This window comes from Abramis brama (genome assembly GCF_963993115.1).
Source record: "Abramis brama genome assembly, chromosome: 1".
In the NCBI taxonomy this organism is placed as follows: domain Eukaryota; kingdom Metazoa; phylum Chordata; class Actinopteri; order Cypriniformes; family Leuciscidae; genus Abramis; species Abramis brama.
Genome location: NC_139963.1, coordinates 14,694,537 through 14,719,572, shown reverse-complemented (window position 1 = coordinate 14,719,572; position 25,036 = coordinate 14,694,537). Strand labels below are relative to the sequence as shown.

At 37.9% G+C, this 25,036-nt stretch overlaps 1 protein-coding gene and 1 long non-coding RNA gene across 2 annotated transcripts in view; one reads left to right on the top strand and one right to left on the bottom strand.

Moving 5' to 3' along the window:
• pitpnc1a (phosphatidylinositol transfer protein cytoplasmic 1a) overlaps positions 1-25,036 on the top strand; it is a 94,332-nt gene that overhangs the window by 14,528 nt on the left and 54,768 nt on the right. The gene's annotated exons all lie outside the window — the stretch shown is intronic.
• On the bottom strand, positions 1,015-16,041 carry LOC311066712. Its single transcript, XR_014603128.1, has 3 exons — positions 15,807-16,041; positions 4,084-4,355; positions 1,015-1,964 (listed from the first exon to the last, which is right to left on the bottom strand). It is a non-coding gene; the product is annotated as an uncharacterized lncRNA (long non-coding RNA).

Here is a 25,036-nt window from a genome sequence, read left to right as displayed (position 1 = left end):
CTTTAATGTGTTGATAAGAGTAGCCGACTCCTTCAAGGGGATTCCTGGTCTCTGCCGGCTGATGCCACCATCATTCAGTGAGGCGGTTCCTGTTCTTGGTCAAGGCTTTAATCAGGACAATCCTGATTAAGGGTGCGTTTACATGACAATGGTTCGCTTAAAACGGATACGTTTTTCCTTTGAGTTTTCCATGTACAGACGACACCATTGTCAAAACGATCCCCATTCACACGAATCCATGAAAACAACTAAAAACGCTGTATTCTGCTGCCAGGCCAGTAGGTGGCGATGATACACTATAGACTGAACACGTAATACGCATGTGTATGACGTCATCATCTTCAGAGATTTGCACTGTTTACACAGAGACCGTTTTCAAAAACTTGCACCACTTTGAAACCCGTTTCCAAAGTTTGCGTTTTCAGGCACCCAAAACGCCGTTGTCGTGTAAACGGACGGCAAAAATGCATAAAAAAGTTTTACGTTTTTAGTTGAAAATGGTGTTGTGTAAACAGCCCCTAAGAAAGAGTCTCGCCAAATAAGAGGACACATATATTGTGGACGGCCATTCTCAAGGGGTTTGACATGGACTTTGAGTTAGAGATGCGCTAATATAAAAAGTCTATACTATAAAAAAATTAAATAAAAGCTGTTAACCCAGCAACAGTCTTGGGTAGTTGCTTCAAATATATTATTTAAATATTCGAAATGTAATCAGTTTCTTTTAACACACTGCTTTTTGTAATGCATACAAAAAAAACTGATTTGAATTAAAAATGTTTCTCTTCAGTTTTATACATCTAACATTAAGAACGGGTTGAAATAATATGCACTCTTATTTAATATAAAATATAAATAATGTATAATATTAATGGGTAGCATGTGTAGATAAATCCAAAAATGTTGCGTGATGCAGAATGAATAAGATAAAGAGACTTTTTAACAAACGCAGAGAACAATTAACACAACTGTAACAAAGTTCAGGGAAGAAGGAGGCAGGAACCAGCAAAAGTTCAACATAACTTTAATTACATATATATTACAAAATAAACATAAACCGCAAAACGAAAGTAAAGCAGCAGCCCCAAACGGACAAATGTTGCATAAACTAAAACAAAGCAAAACAATACAATTAAATCCCACGCCTGGTCCTTTCTCGTCGTTCACTGTCATCACTCCTTCTTTTATCCTTCCGGAGCCTCTACTCGCAAGTGTTGCTCATTAACACTGAGGGCTTAAATACAAAAGATGTTAATCAAAGAAACATGGAACAGGTGAAACTAAATCAGAAACCATGGAAACAAACTACAAACTAGAACTCAAGGCAAAACAGTAACAAAACCATGACAACGAAACTAAACAGAACATGACAATGTAACGACACAGAGCTACACAGAATACAACCAAATTAAATCTAAATTTAGCTCCTTTTACTTAAAACAAGTATAAATAAAATGCCAGTGGGGTAAAAAAATGTATATTAATCTAAACGGACACACGATTATTTTTCTCACCACATTGGCAGATAATTTGCAAAATAAGAAAATAATGCACTTAAATTAGTTTTTCCCCCAGGAAAAAGACTAAATACCTAATTTTTCTTATGTAGAAAATGCATCTTGATTTAAGAATCTTTAGATATTTTGACTGGAAACAAGACAAAAATACTAAGTAAGAAATGCAATTCATACATTGCACATATTTTCAGAATGCAGACTAAAATGATTAAAATGGCATACAGGATCCTGTAGGTGAGGAGGCTGCGTTAATTCATAGGGACTTACATTTACATCGGGAGACCTCTGGAAGTAACCTAATAATTACAATTTCCTTTAGGATTTCCAATATGGTTGGATGCACATTACCATCATCGCTCCTTCCGAAAATGAAACAGATTTCTGTATGGAGTGGAAGGATGCCAGATGGAGGGGTATCCGAGATATATGCCGTAATCATCACCACAGCTGTTAAATAAACACAAATTATTCACAATTTAGCTGGTTATCTTTATTTCCTGCAAATACAAAAGCAACAGTTATTCTTTTTCCTGTTGGATTTAAATATTCTTCCAATAATTGGTGCAGGTCCTCCCCCCATTTTGCGAGCCTCTTCCTTCTTGATGTTGGCCGAGTAGAAAGTAAAATGTTAATTTCATTACCCTAATTAAGAAATGACACGGGTTGGATTAGAGAACATTCAATTATGTGAAAAGAGCATTAGACCATGTGGGAAAAGCTGCTGCACATTGAAATAGACACTGAATGATATTTATTCAATGTCAATTGTTAGTAAAGTCATGTAGCCTACACCCATGAACCTTTGCTTATAGCTTTAGGCTACCTGAGTTAATTGTTTTTATACTTTTTTAACTGCTGCCATGTTCTTTTTTCTTCTTTTCTTCTTTTTTTTTGCCCGTGGGATACCATAAAAATGAATATTAGTTTAATAACTTACCATTCTGCCAGTTTTCATCTCTGAAATTATAACAGTGATTAAGAATTAAACTTGCATATTGACTGGGAAGTATGCGGACGTCTTTTTGTCGGTTGCTGTTGCCATGGCGAATCTTAATTTCAGAGCTCCATTGATCATGGCTTCTCATAGTCCTGGTACCAAAAACTCAGAGTTTCCCATCTCAGGGTAAATCAACTCAGAGTTCAAGTTTGAACTCCAAGTTGGTTGAACCTCCTTAATGAAACGGGGCCCTGAACACCTTCACTGTTAACAACACCGAACAATGGGGAACTAACAGGTGAGAACTAATCACAAACCGTAGAAACGAACTACGAACTAGAACTCGGAGAAAACGGTAACACTAAAAACTATGACAAAGAAACTAAACCGAACAAGAAAGGATTGTGACAACATAATTGAATTGTATATAATAATGATGATAATATACAAAATAATATTTTAATATAAAATATTTAAAATTATTTAATTTCGAAAACAACATTGGGTCTCATTCACTAAGCATGCATACGCACAAATTTGAATCGTACGAATGGTTTTAAGAGACAAATCACGATTTGCCAAAAATTTCATAATAAAATGTATTGTAAATTTATGTCGGAAAACTGAAACTACACGTACGCAAAAAGCACTTACTCTGTACGGCCTTATAAACGTGTTAAGAATTTGCATTAATTGTATTATTTAATCCATATATAATATAATATATTAATGAAAATACATATATTTCAGAAAGGAGGTCCGTCGCAAGGGGGATCATCATATTTGTGAGTCCTTGGCTTCAAACAAATTGAAAATGGAAACTTGTATTTCTCAAAACTGTCCCATTTAGCTAAAAAAAATAATAATATACTGAAACTTTACTGTAAATTTTTTTTTTTGGACCAAATGACCATCAGCTTTCCGCAAGATGCATATCTGGGAAAGTTCTTCCAATTTTAAGTCCTTGTTTCTTTCTAAACCCATAAGAAAGAACACAAATGAAGATATCTGTAATCATACATCTTCTGAGTCCATGTAACCAATCCAAGACTTCTGAAAAGACACAATCACTTTTTATGATGAACTGATTTCATTTATGCTTTTCACATATAAACATTAATCAACATGCACACAGAGTATCTTACGCATCAAGCACTCACATTCACATTTGAGCTTCCATTTATCACGTTTAATTACCATATTTGATTCATATGGATTGCTTTTATGTTGTCTTCGATGCACAGACTTTAAGGAGCGAATATTCAAAATCTCTTCATTCGTGTTCCAAATAAGAACAAAGGACTTATGGATTTGGAACGGGTAATGCCATACACAGAACAACCATTTACAGGATTTAGTCCAGCAAATAAATGTGCTTTTCATTCCCAGCTCTTTGCAGTGTACACAAGGCCATTGTTTACTCGCCAAATGGGTCATTAAAACGCATTACTGTCTCAGGCTAACTTCAGATGAAAAGACAGTTAATGGAAATGTGGTTTGTTTGTTTATTAGAGCGCTGTTTTTGACCTGAAGTCGCTCGCAGAGCTCCATCAGTCAGGTAGGCCTCTCAGCACAAGGTCAAATAAGCACTTCATTTATTGCAGTTTTGTCAGTATTGGCCGAGCTTACCCGTGGACAAAAGCAGCAGATGTCCGAGCAGGCATGGTGCGGGTTGTGGTGACAACGCCATGCTGACAGCACCACCTGTGCGAGGCCTGTCCTTCAGGAGTCAGTGGGATTGTTGAGTCAGGCCTGAGCCATCAGTCCAACAGCTCAGATGGGGAGCACCACGCCAAATACAACAGATGAGAGCTTTGCAAGCCTGGCGTTCACATAACTTAAATAGCAGAATTCTGCTTCTCTTGGTAAGGGTGTGTTCACACTCTCTTGGTTCTTTTGGTCTGGACCAAAAAAGAAAATGATACATTTAGTGCTGGTTCACTGGTACATTACCCTTCAAATTTCACACATTGAAATTGCGAATTGAAAATGCGCTCAATGGAAACACATCAAATTCTCTAAAAACTCACATCTATTGCAAAAACGTTTTTATGCTCGCATGCGGTGGTTTTTGAGGCAATTTGAAAAAGGAATATTACAGGAATGTATTTACAGGTCACCTGACGTATGTACAGTCGATCATTGTTTAAAGATGATGTATGTTTGGACCATAGACTGTAAAAAAAATATGGACGTAGTGTCCGTGACGTAGTGTTGTTTTTGGCGGCCTGTTTTAATTTTAGTTTTAGTCTAGTCTTTGTGTCAAGCTGTCGTTTTAGTTTTTATTAGTTTTAGTCACGTTCATACTCTTTTTAGTCTAGTCAAGTTTTAGTCGACGAAAACTGATGACATTTTAGTCTAGTTTTAGTCAATGAAAATTGTATTTTAGTCTCTTTTTAGTAATGCAATTCTATTTAACCCCGTCAATATAGAATTTCAAACAAGGTTATCTTTTTTTATTATATTTAGTATATTTAGGGCTGTGACGGTGGCAGTTTTTTTTTACCACCGCGGTAATGGACAAACTAAAAAATAAAAACTCGTTTTATATTTCCACACAAAGACGCGTGATACTCTGCGCTCTGAGAGGGATGTGGGACACGAGCAGGAAAGAGACCATCGATCTCTTTATGATATCTTCGTGTTTTCTACTTGATGTAAATTGGTCTGAAGAGCGAATTTTATCCTCCACATGGGCGAAATATTTAGGCTATGTTTGAGATTGCGCTGCCAGAGAAAGTGAAACTAAAAATCACCCGCGCGTGTGAAACGCGCTTTACAACTAAACTTGACGCGCCCTATGTCTAATATAACAAGCACAAACTGTGTTAAAAAGAATTTGACATGCAAGTACAAATGTAGGCTATCTGTCCTACAGCGTTTTTCTACTTTACCACAGTAAAGAATACGAATATAATAGGCCTAATTAAAAGCGAACCAATGAAGAAACGTTTAATCCCTTTAGAAAATGGGTGAGACGTGAGTGAAGATTTGGGAAAAGAAACAAGAGATTCCATGGAGGGATGAGTCACGATTTTTGGATATTCGATTAGTTTATTTAATTATAGAATATCGAATAGGTTGTGCGATTTATTCTCTAAAATAAAATCTCCATGTTCTGGTGCTGATGCGGTGACGCGTTCATGTAACCAGAGACGCTGCCAATAACATACAGCTGTCACAAAGAACCGGCAAAAGTAATGATTATGAATGTGTCAAATACATCAATGAGACATTTTAATGGAATAACTAATGGAATAATATTGTTAAATTCGCTGATAATCGGGTGACCAGATCGCAAACCAGAATTTAAAGCCGACAAAGCTATGGGTTCACGCACAACTCTCTAATTCGTCGTGACGTTATAACATTTCGTCTCGTCTCGTTTTGGTCAACGAAAATGAAGAGACATTTTAGCATAGTTTTTATTTTGTAAACCACATTTAGTCTCGTTTTTATTCGTCAACGATATTGCATTATACATGTATTTTAGTCATCTTCACATGACCAGCATTTACGTCTCATCTCGTTTTCGTCAGGTGATAACGGTTCGTTGACGACAATATTTCGTCATAATTTTCGTTGACGAAAGCAACACTACCGTGACGTCACCTGTAGGTTTCTGAAGAGCATTTTTGAAGCCCAAAGTGGGCGGAGCCGGCCGTCACCATCTTGGCAGTCACTCCTGGATAAACAAAAATGGGCAAAAAGGCGGGATTAGCTGAGGTGACGTTGCGGCTAACAGGCAGCAGACAAACGGCTAGTAGTGACAGCAGCGGCAATCCACCTGTCACTCAAGTGGCCACGCCCTTAATTAAGGCTTAATATAATTTAAACCGATGAGTTATTTAAAAAAAATCACCCCCCTCACAGTTGTCATGAAGGGCAAAATTAGCTATATAGACCAAAACCACTTTTTGTAACAGGCTGTAAACATATAAGTTGGGCATATTAACATGGAGGTCTATGGGATTGACTCTCTTTTGGAGCCTGTCTCTAGCAAAGCCTGTCTCTATTGCAGTTTAAGTCACTTCCTTGTTGGATTCAAGAGAGAGACCAGATGGTTGTCTCTGGGTTTGGACAGAAGACGTGACCGAGTTCTTCATTAAACTCATAAAAGACAAAAGTATTACGGGAATACTGGATTCTAAACAACAAAGAAATGCCACAATTTATCAAGAGCTTGAAGCAGATATAAGGGAGAAACACGTCATACACGTCAAATACATAGGCTACTGAGTTACTAAAACAATCTTTGTCAAAAAATACACTTGTTTGTTCACAGTTTGAACGTTCTTGTTTCCATTTGTTTAATTTCATGATCTGAGGTGAATTATCCATTGTTGCTTTTACGTCTATAAAGCTGGAGCACTAAATGATATTCAAAGTCACATTACACGCTTTTAACATTAAATAAAGCACATAAACAGTACCTGAGATTATCATTGCCACACTTTGTGTTGGTTGTTCCAGTGCGACGTCGCAGAAAAATAGAAACGTTTCTAAAGTAGAATCGTCGCACGTCGCCATCGCGGCTGGTTAGGACAAACACTCTGATTAACATGGAAAAGATACATTTTATTGCGTCGCGTGTAGTTGGGGCACGGTGTAAGGGGCTTTCCTTGCCGTTAAAGCTTGGATAACATGCCTACGTCTCCTTTGATGAAAAATAATGGTTAGTGCGGTGGCTGGGATATACGTGAACCTACTAACATCCATTGCCATGATGTTTGGAATTGACTCATCACGAGATGAAAAAATGACGTTTTAGTCGCATAACATCAGTTAATGGAAACGCCGTCATTTCGCAATATTTTTTTAACGACATTTAGAAAATATTGCAAAAGTTTTGTTATTGCGCAAATCTGTAATAGAAACGTGGCTACTGTCATTTTAACACCGAACCTAAAGGTACAAAACAAGAAAAAAACGCTTTTATGATGTATATTTCACAACGGAACTTACCGAACATCCAAAACACTGCTGTGTTCTTGGCTAAATGCGCTCACTGTGTGTGCGTAGCTACATATGATGGGATTTTTATCAGCTGTGAAGAGCTTATAAAATGTGTAAAGCCATCAAACAGTGGTAGGAATCCCTCCGTCACACACACAAATGAAGATCTGCTGCAATGAGACACGGTTCTGACGCCTGTACCGAACTGTGATTGGCAACATAGCTCCTATGATGAGAAAAACAAGTATGCTTGAGCATTCTGTCCTTTTTAGGGTCGCATCTTGACATCACGTCCTATTTTTGGTCTTGGTCCGCTTGTTTGGTGGCACCAGGGTTCAGATGGCAGCGTTCACACTTATTCAAATGAACCTCACTTAAAGAGCAGTCGCACCAGAATTTGTTTTCATTTAACCAAACCTGCCAAGTGTGAACACACCCTTAGTCAGCTAGGATGGGAATGGTTGTTGGAGGTTGTGGGTTCATTTTTTAAGGTGTGATCTGTTATGGTAGTCTCTTCAGCAAGCAGAATGATGGGACTAATGATCTAGGTTGATCTATATCCTGGCGACCACCAGATCTGTCATGATTTACACATTGGCGTATGAGTAGAGCACCATCAAATTTGGCCATTAAAGACATTGGCAGTGTCTCAAAACCTAGTGAATTGACGGATGACATGGAAACTTTGGTGTAAAATCAACTGAATTGGAGCCTCATGAGCAGCTCCACAATGAATCACCGGAGAACTGAAATACCTGTCATTCACAAGCTTCCGACCTTTGACTGTTCGTTTATTTTAGCTAATGTGACTGCTAACAATAAAAGAGCAGCACTTTGGCTCAACATAACATGTTTTACTGCTTTTAAATCAGTGGTTCCCAAGCATTTGGACTCCAAGCTCCCACAAAAAAAGTCCACAAAAATATTCAAGCACCCCATGACTTTTCCTATTGTTCATGATTTACTGGATAAAAATTAAGAATAATAATGTATAGGTACATTTCTGAAATGCATAACTTGACACGGTCATCTCTGATAACAATCACTCTAAATTGTATTTTCTGTAAAGCTGCTTTGAAACGATATGCATTGTCAATATTCATATAGAAATAAATGTGAATTGAATCGAATTGAATTGATACGTTTTTTTTTAATGCACAATTTCTACCTGACATAATATTTTAGAACTTGGCATAACTAGAAAAAATGTAAATTCATAAAATGTATAAAAAATAGCAATAAGTAATTTATGACTTTCCCAGATCTAGAAATCACACTTTTATAATAATAAAAACAAAATGTTGAAAAATTGTCTTTATTTTAAGACGTATTGAGAACCCAGAGCCACCTGGTTCAGATCAATCTAATTTGAATTAAAATGAGTAGTATGTAGAAAGCAAGAGCGCAGACGCCCAGCAACCTTCTGCCATTGAACAGGGCTGGTAGTCAGTCGATTGAAGTCAATACTGAGGTGCGCATTTTAGACCAGAGCTGTTCAACACTTCATCTGTTGTACAGCGGTGTGGTGTGATGATGTGTGACGAGGAGATAATTGAAATGGATTCATCAGTTGTTCAGAGGCCGTAACTCTGCTGACAGGCTACAGACATTCCTATCAGAGCACTTGTCTCAGTCAAGGGTAGACGACCCGCCGCACAATCTGCGACCCGCAGCACCAATTCCTTTTCTTTCTGAAGTGTTTTTCACACTCAGATTTTTTTGTATTTGTTGGAGACCAAAAAAAGCATTCAAGTTTCATTCAAGGCTTTCCTATCTTTATTTGTATATGTGGCCTTGATTATTCAAAAGTAACTGCACTGAAAAACATCTGAGCTGTGTCCCAATTCATAGGCTGCATCCTTCGTCTGCGCACGTCGGACCAAGCGCTGTTAAATGGGACGGTCTAGCCATAGCTTTAGTTTTAATTTATTTATTTTTTTAACATTTGTATTGTTAGATATTTGAGCTGAAGTTGAAACCCAAATTACCCAATACTTTGTGTGTATCTGACAATAAGCAGTGAAAAATACATTTACAAAAGCATAAAATCTGTGGGAATGAGTAAAATGATGTGCAAATACACGCAATCCCACACCGAAATTCAAGCCTTGTAACCAACAATATTCATCCGGAGCAAATTAAACGAGTGAGTGAGGAGAGGCGGGTTTGTGTGTAACTCTCTGTCAGAGAGATGAGAGAGAGAGAGAAAGAGAAAGCGCTGCTGGTATCATGTATCTGTTCTGCGGAAAATTAGTAATGGAAGCATTTCAGATATTTCAGTATCGGTTGTGAAAAATCGGTAATTCCTTTTTTAAAAGTCTACAATTGTCTGCGTTACACAACACTGCTGAAATATACCTGCATTTGGCTGGTTGGTGGGTGTTAATGTCAAGCCCTGCTTGTATTTAACTGTAATCCCTTATTTTCTCTCAAAAAAATCACTGGCACACAATGAAACTTGTGAAAGGCATCCATCTTGTGTACCCTTCATTGCCCAGGAAACGAAGGACGCATTTGTACACCACTTTCGAAGGAGCCTTCAAATTCGGACAGCTTTTGTCATTCTGCTGTGTCTCATTTGGCCTTCAAAAGAATGCAGCCTCTGAATTGGGACGCGGCTTTGGTGTAGAAACAATTTTCCCTCAGAAATTGCTAGTGAATTTCACAAACAATTACAAAGCAATGGCAAGAACACAATTAATTAAATGTGAAACTTTGAAGTAGAAAAACAACTTGTAAAACTTATTTAAAAAGTATCTTTTTTTTACATTGTAAACTGTCACAGGTTACACAGATATTGTTATATTTTGGGCAAAAATTAACATTGATTTTCAGGAAGTGTATTGCAATAATGGCATTTGGGTCAGATTCCTTGAAAACATCTGAAAGAACATGCAAACGTTTGACATTAGGGTTTGACATGCAAGAGAAAGGCATTCATACAAACTGATGGTATTTTTTCCACATCCATTTTATTTGCAGTATTTCTCAAATATATTAAAAGTTGTCATATTGCATGATACATGGATGCTATTTCAGGTTGTTCAAAACGGTATGCATCTAATTCATTTTCTTTCTTAGTATTTTTCTTGTTTTCCAGTACAATTATCTAAACTTTCTTAAATCAAGATACGGTTACTTAAACAAAATGACATATATTAAGTCTTGTTAAGTCTAAATTAAGTGAATATGCTTTATAAAATCTGCCAATGTGGTAAGAAAAATAATAATCTTGTTTTCCCTTTGAATTAAGTTTTTTCTTAATACATTGGCAGATATCTTTTTCTTGTTTTAAGCTTAAAGTCACTTAAATTGAATGTGTTTTTCAGAAAACAAGACTTAATATCTTACGGTATTTTGCTTCAAGTAAATGTATCTTGATTTAAGAATGTTTAGATATTTATACTGGAAATCATGAGATTTAAGATAAAGACCCACAAAGACAACAATACCTTGATTGTATAGGTTCACTTTTATAATGCATTTTCTCATAAAATAGTCCTGTAACAAATATAACAGCAATAGCATTTCACATTTCAATCTCATATCTCAGCATGAAACCATATGATGGATTCAGGTGTTCGCCTGCAACAAAAAAGTAGCCAATTGCCTAAAATATACAACACTTAATTAATTCAAAATTGTTCTGCTTTAATGTTAAATGTTAAAAGTAAATGTCAAACACCCACACTCAAGCTCAGTGGTATCCTTCCAAGCCATATCAATTACATATTTTTACATTTTTAAAGACTTTCAGTCAGTCTGCCCACATGTGGTTCTCCGATAATAAAGACAGCTCCCTGAAGAATACCAATTTAAGATGCTTTTCATCTTGATTTCTCTATTTAGCTGAAAGCATGTTTTATTTTTGCTTTTTCTGAAATGGAAGTGGTACATATAACCACCACCACCACAATGCCACATATAGATGTTTGCAAGGGTGCTACTGCATGTGTGATTGTTGCTAGGGTATTGTGGTTGTTGCTAGGTGGTTGCTTACTGGCTTAAGTTAGAAGTTTAGAAACTCTTTTTCGGCACTTTAGAAAAAAAAACTTCAGTAAGTCAAAATGATTACATTCTAAGTCATAATAAAAAAGTTTTTTATGCCATAATTTTGACTCGTCTTAATATTTTGAATCACCAAAATAAAATAAATGTAGTTGCTCAATCTGAATAGATTTTAACCATTGTAAATGGTTCCAAAGAAAAAATGAGAATGTGATATGGCATCAAATTGCAACAGTTGTGATGTAACTCTTTAAATACATAGTCTTATGCGCTGCATGTTTCAGAGTAAAGCACAGCACTGTTCATTTTCAGTTTATAATTTGGATTTAGGAATGCAACAAGTGCCAATCATCTTCTCAAATTTGTAATGTTGTCAACAAAGAGTAGCGTTAAGGTCTTCCTGCGGTTTTTCGCCAAAATAAAAGCTTAATGTTTGAAAGCAAAGACATCAAGAAAACCATGCAAGTTTAATATTGTAGTTTTACTGTTACTCTGTAAAATAAAAGAATATAAAAATGGTGGTCAAATAATGCCTGCATTATTCACTCCAGCTACCCAATATCTGCAGACTGGCTCTGACTTTCAGCAACTAGCATTGACTCATCCAGACTACATATTGGGGCAAAATCTGAGCAAAAGTTGTGTAATGTAATCAAGCCTTCCCAGAGAATTAGATGTTGATACTTGATATCAGCTGGTATAATTAGACGAATGATAAAAGTGCTATTTGCTGAGTAAAAACGATATTACGACTGCTTAATTCGATTGAATATGAAATGTAAAGTGGTCAATTAGTTTGGGTGGAGAGCTGAGCATCTAATGTTCAGTGATGCTTCAGTGCCACGCTGTATTTGTAAAGCTTCAGGGGAAGATTTGTCACTTAACAGCATCTACATTCACATTCTCTGCTCAGTAACACCACAAAATGACTGTTGGGATTAGTGTTGAGTGGCTAACAGAGCACACACAAAATTATTCTGTGATTGTTAACAGCCCCTAATATGTGTGTGCGTAATCAGTGTAAGACAAAGGGCTCGTTGAAACTTGCACATTAACCAGCATGTCATTTACTTCTAAATTATATGTAACTAATTATATGTAATAATATATGTAACTATTATGACAAAGAAAACTATGAGTGAAAAAAATAATTGGTTAAGTGGAATAACAATAAAAATGTGATTTTCCCAAAAACTGAAAAATTATGCAGTACAGAACGAATGAAAACTGAATTACTTCTGTTATTGTATTTTCTAACAAGGCTGGATGGTCTGATTTAGTATCTTAGACTGACTTCTGATTATCATTGTATTCTTTAAAAGGAACCACCCATTTAGTCAGAAAGGGGGTGTTTGATTGACATGTAAAACAACCAACCACAGTTTGCTTTTTGACATTTGTGGGCGGGTAAGTCTGAATAAATGACACCAATGTAATAAACCAGCGTATTGAAAATAATGGTGCAGCTGCCTATGTGAAGCCTCAAACAAAACTTGAATATATTTCAAAGATTCCATACCATGAGCTGCGCAAACATTTTCAATTTGGCTTTGTGTGTCACATAGACTGTACAAAACCATGGATGGAGCGTCTCCACTTCCTTCCACTGTAGAAAAATGAAGCCAAAATATCAGCCGATTACGCAGTTCGGAGCCGCGGTATCAAGGTCCCGCACATACTCGCGCTTCCGCAGACTTAATCGCAAAAGATGGAAAGATGTACCTCTGCGTGAAAAGAACTACTGTACTTAAAATGACAAAAACAATCTTTGGAGAAAATTTATGTGAAGTGTATGTATTCATTTATTTATTTTAGTTTGGCTCACATCCCATTCGATTACATGGAGAGGGCAGGGCTTATGAGCTATACTGCAGCCGGCCACTAGGGGGTGATCAATATTTTGGCTCCACTTTTCAGGACGTGTGTGTCTTGGCGTGTCGTCATAAGCAGGATAGACACTGGTATGTCTGGAAGCTTGTTTCCGCCACAGAATAAAAATAAAAAAAAGCTAATTGCGACTTTTTCATCTCGCAATTCTGACTTTTTGTAATGTAAACTTGCAATTGCAAGTTATATATTCAGAATTGCGAGATATAAACTCGCAATTGTGAGGGGAAAAAAAAGTCAGAATTGTGAGAGTCACAATTATCTTTTAAATTGTTTTTTTCCGTGGCAGAAACGAGCTTCCATAGGTTTGTGATGTTGGGCCCTATATATTAATGATCTAAGTGCATGGTCTAAAGCGCAGGGCACAAGTGCACTTAGGGCGTGTCCGAATCCACTTTTGCTAGTTTAACAACGGGAAAAATGGTCGGCGCGCGTGGTCTAAAAGGGTTGTCCCTATTCTCGCGCCATAGACTTTAGACCAGGTTTCAGTTGGTCAATGGCTCAGTCTATTTCAGAACAACGCATTATGGTTATTGTGTTATTGTGTTACGGTGTACGCACAGAACAGAGGGGCGAGGTGAGCAAAGCTCATTATCATTTAAAGACACATGCACTTAAACGGCGTGCTGAAAACAGAGCTGTTTTTGACCTGGTAAAATTAGTGTTTTCTTACAATACTAATGAGAATTTTTAATTAAAGTGTATTACAAACTTTTAATTTAGACCCTAAAGAATCATATTAGCTTGTACAAAAATGGCATTATATGACCCCTTTAAACAACGTGGCGCAGGACGTGAAAATGATAACTGCGTCGGGCTGAAACTAGCAAAAAACACTTGCGTCACGTTTGGCGCTGCATTGTGCCGGGTGTAAGATAGAGCCCATTATGGAGTTAAAAAAAGTGATGATAAAATCCAGAAAATACAACAATATAAAACTATTTACTACTATTTTACATGAGCCTGATGATTAGTTCATTTAAGGAAATTAAAACCAAAAGTTGAAAAACTATAAAACTACAATCATATCCCCTATATGAAAGAATCATTTGTTACTTTACTCAGTATATCCAGTATTTTCGAGAACACTTCTGTCTAATATATCTGTAAGGATTGCACTAATGTGGACAGAGATGAATGGGCAGAGATGAATTATTACTTTGAAGTCCTTTTGACAAGAGCCAATACATTTTCTATGTGAACATTCTTCTAAATTGACAGAGCAATTTGTTCTGTAAGCGTTGTGGCCAGATGAAGGTCGTCACAAAAAGAAAGTGGGTCAAAGCAGACCCAAAATAGCTAATCCAAATATTTCATACAGTCACACGCTGATAATGCCCCATCAGAGGAATGAAAATGACCCTTATGGCTTACGGGCCTCTCTTAGTGACGTTTGCTCTGGGTCCATGGCTTAAGTTAGATCAGATCGATTGAGAAGCAGAGAACACTTTTGTGGCTGCTGTTACACCAGTAATGGATTTGCTTCAGGAAGCTTAGATTAGCGGTAGACAAGTGTAATGGATTCAGAACCGGCTGACGATTACAATAGAAAATAAACGCAACTCTGTATTTGTCCAAATAAATAAGCCAAAAAAAAGATATTGTGTTTAGCGTAATGCTTACAATGGATGTCTGTGGGGCAAGTGTACCTGAGGGTTTAAAAGCACGAATGTGCAACTTAAAATTTTGTTGAAGCTCTTAAAGTCCCCCTGTAGTCAGTCATTGCATCCCTTAAAACTCACATTTCATCACCAAATTTCCTTGGAAAAAAAAGTATTTGTGCCTTAAAATAGCTGGAATGTAACTCTACACCCTTGCCTCATTTAGTATACGCAGTTCTATGAATATGCAAATGAGCCCCGCCTCCACTCTTGATCTGATTGGTTACAAGGTAGTTTGTGACGTCAGAAACGCCAGCGGTCTTTGGTTCACTGCAGTTTTAAGGAGAAAATACTCAGCAATGGTGTCGACTTATGAATTTACACATGGTTTGTCTTAAAGCATATTAAAAACACCACATAGACATATAAACAACATTAAAAACTTGATTTATACCATAGGAGGACTTTAAATAAACTCTTTGTCTATATTGTCCTTTTAGTGGTGAGACTACTTTTCTCGGACTGAACGTGGACACTAGCGTATGCGTATCGGACTTCAGGCTGCACACATATAGTATATGTACTATGAAGACAATATTTACATCATTCACACTCTACGTGTTTTATAGCATGCCGTACACTCAAAAAACAAAGTATGTCTTGTGGCTGTACTTGAGAGATGAGTCAAAATGATTGTCTGTGGTAATCTGCATAATGCCGAACATACTGTCAATAGAGCTTAACTTGCATTTAACCCCAAACATTCCTTGTAAAGACCATGTTCCTAGCGTTAGCATGAAAATAGGTCGCTAACATGACTGTAAAACAGACGAGGGACTTCCCCTTTCCACAGTGACGCATCATTCCCGTAAGATTCCTTTGCCGTCCGCTGTTCCTCACCTGTCTCTGGGTTTTCCAGACATAGTTTCCATCAGGAACGAGCAGTTTCCATTGTTTAGCTATATCGAGCTGGAATGTGTAACGGCTGAGGGTGACATGAAGAAATAAGGCGGTCCGTTCACCTCTCACTCTCGCCGGGAATCCGAGAACACGTCGGAAACAAAATGGGAATGATGCTTGTTATAGCGACCCAGAGCTATATATACTGTCCCACTGGCTTCCTGACCCGCGTGCCAATCTGTCACAGTTTACGGTTGCTTGGTTATTAAATATATAGATGGGTTGACAGTGCTATTCAGAATAAAAGCACATGCTCCTGTGTGTGTGTGTGTGTGTGGGGGTCAGCTGTAATCTTTTCTAATGCAGCTCAGATCATTATATCATCAGCTCCCCACAGCTCTTTCATCTCTCTGTCACTCATCGTCACGCTCGGAGATTTTCTCGACTGGCCCGGGTCGGATTATTTTTACTGCATGAAGGAAACTGAACATGTTGACAGAGAAATCTTTTGCTGTGAACCAGGGATCAATATAAATAGCTGCTCCCTCAGGAGCCTGTCATAAACACAGAGGCTTAAAGATTTACTTAGACAACTAAGACACTGTTCTTTAAATTATTATTGCAGTTGACATGATTGATTGCCAAGTATAACATTAAAACTTCATAAATATGAATATCTGAGTTATCGCAATTTTAAATTATACTTTATATGCCACTATTATGACTTTATATCTCAGTTACGACTCAGAACTTCATATCTTGCATGTATTTCTTTATATCTCGTATAGATTTATATCTCGTAATCGGAAAGTGATGTTGTTTCTCACAATTGCAACATAATTACAATGTGACATTACATTACATTTGTCATAAATCAATGGGGATTGTGTATATGCTAACAACATTAAATATAAGCATCTAATAAAATGAACAAAAAAACAGCCCAATTTACATACTGACATAGTGATGCTCATCGGTATTTAAAGTCTCCCTGTGGTGAAAATCAAGTTTTTAATGTTGTTTATATGTCTGTGGTGTTTTTAATATGCTTTAAGACAAACCATGTGCAGATTCATAAGTCGACACCATTGCTGAGTATCAGTGTTTCTGACGTCACAAACTACCTTGTAACCAATCAGATCAACGTGTGATCGTCAACCAGTGGATCTCTGAGCTGGTGTGAGTGAGTGGAGGCGGGGCTCATTTGCATATTCATAGAACCACGTATACTAAATGAGGCAAGGGTGTAGTTGCTATTTTAAGGCATTTAAATGTCATTTTGATGATCAAAAGATGAGTTTTAAGGGATAAAATTATTGACTACAGCGGCACTTTAACTATATTTAATTAGAGTTTTGCTACGATAATAACAAAATGTCGCACTGGGATTATGAAATGGACTGTCCAAATGAATCAATTTACTAAAACAAATTAGCTTTCCCAACACTACTGCTTCTTTTAATTCCAACACTGTGTCAACATGATATCAGCCAAAACTACCATGTTCTCTGCATGGACTATTTCTAAGAACTCGAATCAGTTGACTGTTTATTGACAGCAAGATTACTGAAACCAAGCTGCAAACATTTGAATTTGTGAATGCCAAGATTACCACAAGCTCTTGAAAGACTGCAGCTCTGCTCTCTGCTGGGTAGTTTATCTCACCCTGTGCAGCAATACCTCATGAGGAAACTCCACTGGCCATGAGAGTTCATCAGGCATGGCTTATTAACTCACACAGGCAGGGGTTTGTGGGAGGGAAAGGGCCTTAAACAAGACTCTGTAGACCAGGGTTTTAACTTTTTTAACACACTCACAGTATGTTTTTCACTCTTTCATGATTTATTCAGAGGAAACAACCCCTGTTGAGTCTTTAGTGTCCATCTCTCCATCACTGAAGGAGTGCACAGCCATACGGAGGCAAGAATTGGGTGCGTGACTGTGGAGCGAACGATACCCGGTGATAACTTTGCGTTTGGCATTGCAAACCTAAAGGAAATAAGCAGACAACGCTGTAAAGTGTATGATTGCATCATTGAGAGTTTCGCATTACAGCTCGAGTCATCCCTGTAAACACCTTTATTTAAGCACAGTGACATTTCCCAGCAGGCACCAGTCCACATTTAGCACATGCATATAGCACTGGCAGGGCCCTGAGCTGATAGCGGTGAGGGGTGATGCGTGAGCTCAGGCTAGGGGTCATGGGTCATGTGTAAATGGAGGTTTGGTATGCCTGCTCAGTTTTAGTTAGACTGCATCAGTAAAACAATTTTCCCTCACCCCTGGGACTGTTAGTCTTTCGCAAACAATTTTGAATTGATCCACAATAATTAATGCAATTTTAATTTTCACTTTATATGCCACGTTTATGACTTTATATATCACGATTGCAGTTTCTCATAATTGCTAATGTATATCTTAAAATGTGATACATTGATACAACATAATTACAACATGACTTTATATTTCGTAATATCTTGCACTTAGTTTCTTGCAATTTGCGAGTTACATCTTGAAATATGAAAATTAACTTACTAACTCTGTCTAATAATTGCAAATTCATATCGTATAATGTGACATTGACATATTTTGTAATATCTCACAATTATTGCAATGTTCCTTTATATATTGCATTTGCGACTCAGTTTCTCATAATCACAGCTTCTTATCTTACAATGTGACGTTATATCTCACATGTTGTTTCTCATTATTGCAACAATTACAATGTGACTTTATATTTCACAATATTATCTTGCAATTGCCACTATATATTACAATGTGACTTTATACATTGCAATTGCGAGTCAGTTTTTGCAAATTAATATCTTACAATGTGATGATATGTCACGTGATGTTGTTTATAATTGCTACAGTTATGTTGTGACTTTGTTTCTCGCAATTGCGACTCAGTTTCTCATAATTGCAACTTAATATCTTACAACCTGACATTATATCTCACATGCTGTTGTTTAAGGTAATTGGAATAATTACAACATGACATTTATATTTCATAATATTTCGTGACTACGACTTAGTTTCTTGCAATTTCACATTGCAAATCTTGACTCTGTTTCTCATAATTGCAAATTCATATCTTACAATATGATGTTATCCCACATTGGTGTTGTTTCTTATAATTGCATCATAATAACATTGACATCATTTCAAAATCTCGCAAATATGACTTAATTTCTCATAAATACGAGTTAAATCTTGCATCGTAACTTTATATCTTGCAATAGTTTCTCGTAGTTGCATCTTCATATTTTACAATGTGACATGTTGTTTCTCAGAAATGCAAAATAATTTCAATGTTACTATATATCTCGCAATTATCACTTTGTTTCTTATAATTAAAACTTTTGGACCTGTGACTTAGTTTCCCATAATTGTGAATTAATTTAGCATTGTGACTCTATATTTTGCGATTGCAACTCAGTGTCTTGTAATTCCAAATTCTTAAAATGTGACATTATATCTGTTATATCATTATAGTGATGTTGTTTCTCATAATTGTCACTTTTCTAATTGCATCCGTGACTCAGTTTCTTAAAATTTTTACTTTTTTATATCTTACAATGTCACTTTGTATCTCACAGTGTGACTTTTCTTCTTATTTACAACTTCTAACAATCTAACAATTACCTTTTTAGTTTGTTTTTACTATGAGGCTGAACAGATGAGCAGAATGAGCCATTAACAATTGGCATTGCTTCACTGCTATGGTAAACCCTTAATGCTTTGTGATGCAAGCTCAAGCCCTGAAGATGACCAGCCTGGATGATTTTTGAACAGGTACTGATAATTTGGCTATCGAGGTGATTGAACTGGTTTAGCTGCTCTGGCGTATTTTGGGGGTTGGTGAAAATACATTTTAGCGCAAAAAAACAAACCCACACTCATTCATTCACTCACTCCAGGGGTTTCTATCAAAGAGCCCTCATCCACCCACATTGACCTTTCATAGTCACACATTCTGCTGTTTATCTGTCCTGTCTTTCTGTCTCAGTTTTTCTCATCCATTTAATGAGCCAATTTTGAATCAAATTAGCCTCTCAAAGCAGGTCTACACCCCATGTACAACTAATGGACTGAATGCATGTATGATATATGTGTGTCAGGTAGCGCACATGAATTTGCTCAATGTGGAGAGGAGAGAGTTATGGGGAGGCTACATTAGTGAGCGTTCAGTTATTTTACCCCTGCGGAAGTCAGAGTATTTTGAGGGCTTTTTCTAAGTAGGGGTTGTGTAATTCAGTGTAATGCAGTACATTAGGTGTGTGTCCCCCCCCCCCCCACCACCACCACCTTGCTCATACACATGGCTCAGTTCATTGAGCTGTGTGATTTGAATAAGGTTATGAAACGTGGAAAATGGATGTCGGTAGAAGGTAATCCCTTCCTCAGAGTCTATCATTGGGTAAATTTGGGCTAACGGAAATATGAGGTTCAAGCATGAAGTGAATCCGCTCATGTTGCTTTGTGTGTGATTAGAAGTATTACGGCTCCTGAAAACATAAGGAAAACGTACTTCAGATTATGTTGTCTTCAGTGCTTTGTGAAGAGTGAGAATGTAGTCTCTCAAAGCCTGATGTTTGGCGGTCGACATAAAGTATGGTCCACTTTTTAGTTTATTCTTGCCAAGAATCACCCATATAAAAATGAAGAGACTGTCTGACCAACATGTAAAACATCTGTTAGAATCGATATGAACACTGATCAGCGAACATAAACAGAAGCTTAACCGTACTTGCTTGATGCGTGAGCGCAAACCTCATTGGTTCTTGCTGAAGCTCAAACGTGCTGCGTAACACGAGAATGAACCTCACTGGTTCTTGATGAAGCTCAAACGTGCTGTGTAACACGAGGATGAACCTCATTGGTTCTTGCTGAAGCTCAAACGTGCTGCGTAACACAAGAATGAACCTCATTGGTTCTTGATGAAGCTCAAACGTGCTGCGTAACACGAGAATGAACCTCATTGGTTCTTGAAGCTCAAACGTGCTGCGTAACACGAGGATGAACCTCATTGGTTCTTGCTGAAGCTCAAACGTGCTGCGTAACACAAGAATGAACCTCATTGGTTCTTGAAGCTCAAACGTGCTGCGTAACACGAGAATGAACCTCATTGGTTCTTGCTGAAGCTCAAACGTGCTGCGTAACACAAGAATGAACCTCATTGGTTCTTGATGAAGCTCAAACGTGCTGCGTAACGTGAGAATGAACCTCATTGGTTCTTGTTGAAGCTCAAACGTGCTGCGTAACACAGGAATGAACCTCATTGGTTCTTGCTGAAGCTCAAACGTGCTGCGTAACACGAGAATGAACCTCATTGGTTCTTGATGAAGCTCAAACGTGCTGCGTAACGTGAGAATGAACCTCATTGGTTCTTGTTGAAGCTCAAACGTGCTGCGTAACACGAGAATGAACCTCATTGGTTCTTGATGAAGCTCAAACGTGCTGCGTAACGTGAGAATGAACCTCATTGGTTCTTGTTGAAGCTCAAACGTGCTGCGTAACACAGGAATGAACCTCATTGGTTCTTGATGAAGCTCAAACGTGCTGCGTAACGTGAGAATGAACCTCATTGGTTCTTGTTGAAGCTCAAACGTGCTGCGTAACACGAGAATGAACCTCATTGGTTCTTGTTGAAGCTCAAACGTGCTGCGTAACACGAGAATGAACCTCATTGGTTCTTGATGAAGCTCAAACGTGCTGCGTAACGTGAGAATGAACCTCATTGGTTCTTGATGAAGCTCAAACGTGCTGCGTAACACGAGAATGAACCTCATTGGTTCTTGTTGAAGCTCAAACGTGCTGCGTAACGTGAGAATGAACCTCATTGGTTCTTGCTGAAGCTCAAACGTGCTGCGTAACGTGAGAATGAACCTCATTGGTTCTTGCTGAAGCTCAAACGTGCTGCGTAACGTGAGAATGAACCTCATTGGTTCTTGCTGAAGCTCAAACATGCTGCGTAACGTGAGAATGAACCTCATTGGTTCTTGATGAAGCTCAAACGTGCTGCGTAACGCGAGAATGAACCTCATTGGTTCTTGATGAAGCTCAAACGTGCTGTGTAACGTGAGAATGAACCTCATTGGTTCTTGTTGAAGCTCAAACGTGCTGCGTAACGTGAGAATGAACCTCATTGGTTCTTGATGAAGCTCAAACGTGCTGCGTAACGCGAGAATGAACCTAATCGGTTCTTGCTGAAGCTCAAACATGCTGCGTAATGTGAGGATGAACCTCATTGGTTCTTGTTGAAGCTCAAACGTGCTGCGTAACGCGAGAATGAACCTCATTGGTTCTTGATGAAGCTCAAACGTGCTGCGTAACGCGAGAATGAACCTCATTGGTTCTTGATGAAGCTCAAACGTGCTGCGTAACGCGAGAATGAACCTCATTGGTTCTTGATGAAGCTTAAACGTGCTGCGTAACACGAGAATGAACCTCATTGGTTCTTGATGAAGCTTAAACGTGCTGCGTAACACGAGAATGAACCTCATTGGTTCTTGATGAAGCTTAAACGTGCTGTGTAACATGAGAATGAAGTAAAGTCTTACGGGTTTGCAATATGAGGGTGAGTAAATGATGACAATTTTCATTTTTGGGTGAACTAACCCTTGAAGTGCACACCCCATCCTAAAATACTGCAATGAGAAAAAAAAAAGTCTTATTATTATTATTATTATTATTATTATTATTATTATTATTATGTAAAAAATTGTAGTCCTATAAACATGCTTCATTTCTTTAGGGGTAAACCTTTGCAAGAAGAAAATAAATGTAGTGCATCTTAAAGAGTGCATAATTCACGTCATGTTTGAGCTTTTCTCCCAGGAATAACATGCGCTGGTGGTGGTGGCTATGAATCTCTCTATCTCTGAACCCTATTAAAGGTGTGAGAGTGTAGGACCCTCCTAAGTGCTCCTGGCTGTGAGAGTCCAGAGGGAGAGCAGCGATGAGCACCTTCACTGCCTGTCTGTCACAGCTGATAGAAAACAACAGTCCTGACTGAGAGAGGTGAGAAACTGTAATGCCTCAGACACAGAGAATAACCAGCTGCAGTCTTTGTCTTCTGGTGTTTTGTGTCTGACAGCAGTCCCAACGACACTGTTCGAAACATCAGTGGCACAATTTTAAGCTGTTAAAGGGATAGTTCACCCAAAAATGAAAATTAACCCATGATTTACTCACCCTCAAGCCATCCTAGTCGTATATGACATTCTTCTTTCAGACGAATACAATCGGAGTTATATTAAAAAATGTCCTGGCTCTTCCAAGCTTTATAATGGCAGTGAATGGCCGTTTCTGTTTTGAAGTCCATAAAAGTGCATCTCTCCATCATAAAAGTGCATCTATCCATGATAAAAGTGCATCTCTCCATCATAAAAGTGCTCCACACAGCTCTGGGTGGTTAATAAAGGCCTTCTGAAGCGAAGCGATGTTTTTGTGTAAGAAAAATATCAATATTTAAAACTTTATCGACTAAACTAACTAGCTTCCGACAGACGGCTCTACGCATCGATTTACGGCGAAAGAGTAACTCGTGACCTGACGCATTGATAAACGCGGAAGCGCAGAGGATAGAGCAAACCAAAACACGAGTCACGAATTAGAAGTCTAAAACGAGAATTTTTAAAGAGAAATGTTGGAGGAGCTTGAGTTTGTTGCCCAGCCCTGTGTGTTTGAACCGCGAGAGGCGTCAAAGCTTACGCTACTCCTACATCCTACGTCACACATCGTCAAGGGTTACTCTTTTGGTGCAAGTCGACTTGTGTACAGCCGTCTGCCGGAAGCTAGTTATTTTAGTCGATAAAGTTTTAAATATGGATATTTTCTTACACAAACGCATCGCTTCACTTCAGAAGGCCTTTATTAACCCCCCAGAGCTGTGTGGAGCACTTTTATCATGAATAGATGCACTTTTATCATGGATAGATGCACTTTTATGATGGATAGATGCACTTTTATGATGGATAGATGCACTTTTATCATGGATAGATGCACTTTTATGATGGATAGATGCACTTATGATGGAGAGATGCACTTTTATGATGGAGAGATGCACTTTTATGATGGATAGATGCACTTTTATCATGGATAGATGCACTTTTATCATGGATAGATGCACTTATGATGGAGAGATGCACTTTTATGGACTTCAAAACAGAAACGGCCATTCACTGCCATTATAAAGCTGGGAAGAGCCAGGACGTTTTTTAATACAACTCTGATTGTATTCGTCTGAAAGAAGAATGTCATATACACCTAGGATGGCTTGAGGGTGAGTAAATCATGGGCTAATTTTAATTTTTGGGTGAACTATCCCTTTAAGCCATTAATAATTCTTTAGACATAAAAGCACTTGTACAAGAGCAACAAGATCATCACAACAGACTTTCACTCTGGCCTTGAGCCACCTTTATGGTTGAGCCCTGGTTGCAACTTTTCTTACACTGTAAACTCACTATAAATGCCTGTCAGTCAAAGGTCATTTGAGACCCTCCATGTAGTAGTTTTTGAACTAACGTCAGTGAAAACCGTCATTTCTCATTTCATTCCCACGAGAACATTGCACCCGTGCAGAGTAGTGGATTACAGTGAAATTACGGCAATGTAAGTGGTGTTTTCCACCGAGAGTGAAAGTCAATGAATTCAATCTGACGTTTTAAAATAAACATGCTCCCCGCTGGGCGGAGGGTTGATTCGAGTGCGTTGGGCATGCATGCTGTTTGCTGTCGGAGTTAATGACTTTATTACATTTTGTGTGCAGGGCCACTGAGAGCAGAGGGCCGACCCCTCGAACTCTGAATCACTACTAAAACATCATCAGAATGCATGTCAGTTGCGGTGGAGCTCCCTGTTTTTGCATGCTTTACTTGGCACAATTATGTGAACACAAACGCTTCAAGCTACACAAACTCGGTGTATCACAATGTAATTCATAACGTAACGCAAGCATGCATTGTATACTCAGTGTTGCTGTCAACCACCTTCTCCTTCGCTCATTTTTGTCTTTCATGTAATGATCTTTCACCGATAATCTTCCCCTCCACTGAGCTGTTAATAGTTGCGCTTGAATCATTGACTCAGTGAGAACCGAATCAGTTTGATTTATGAACGGATCATGCAAGAACTGCTTGATTGAATCCTTAATTTGTCAATTCGTTTGCCCTTTTTGATTTTTGATTTTTTCTTTTTTTCTTTTCTCTAAAGACAACATTTCT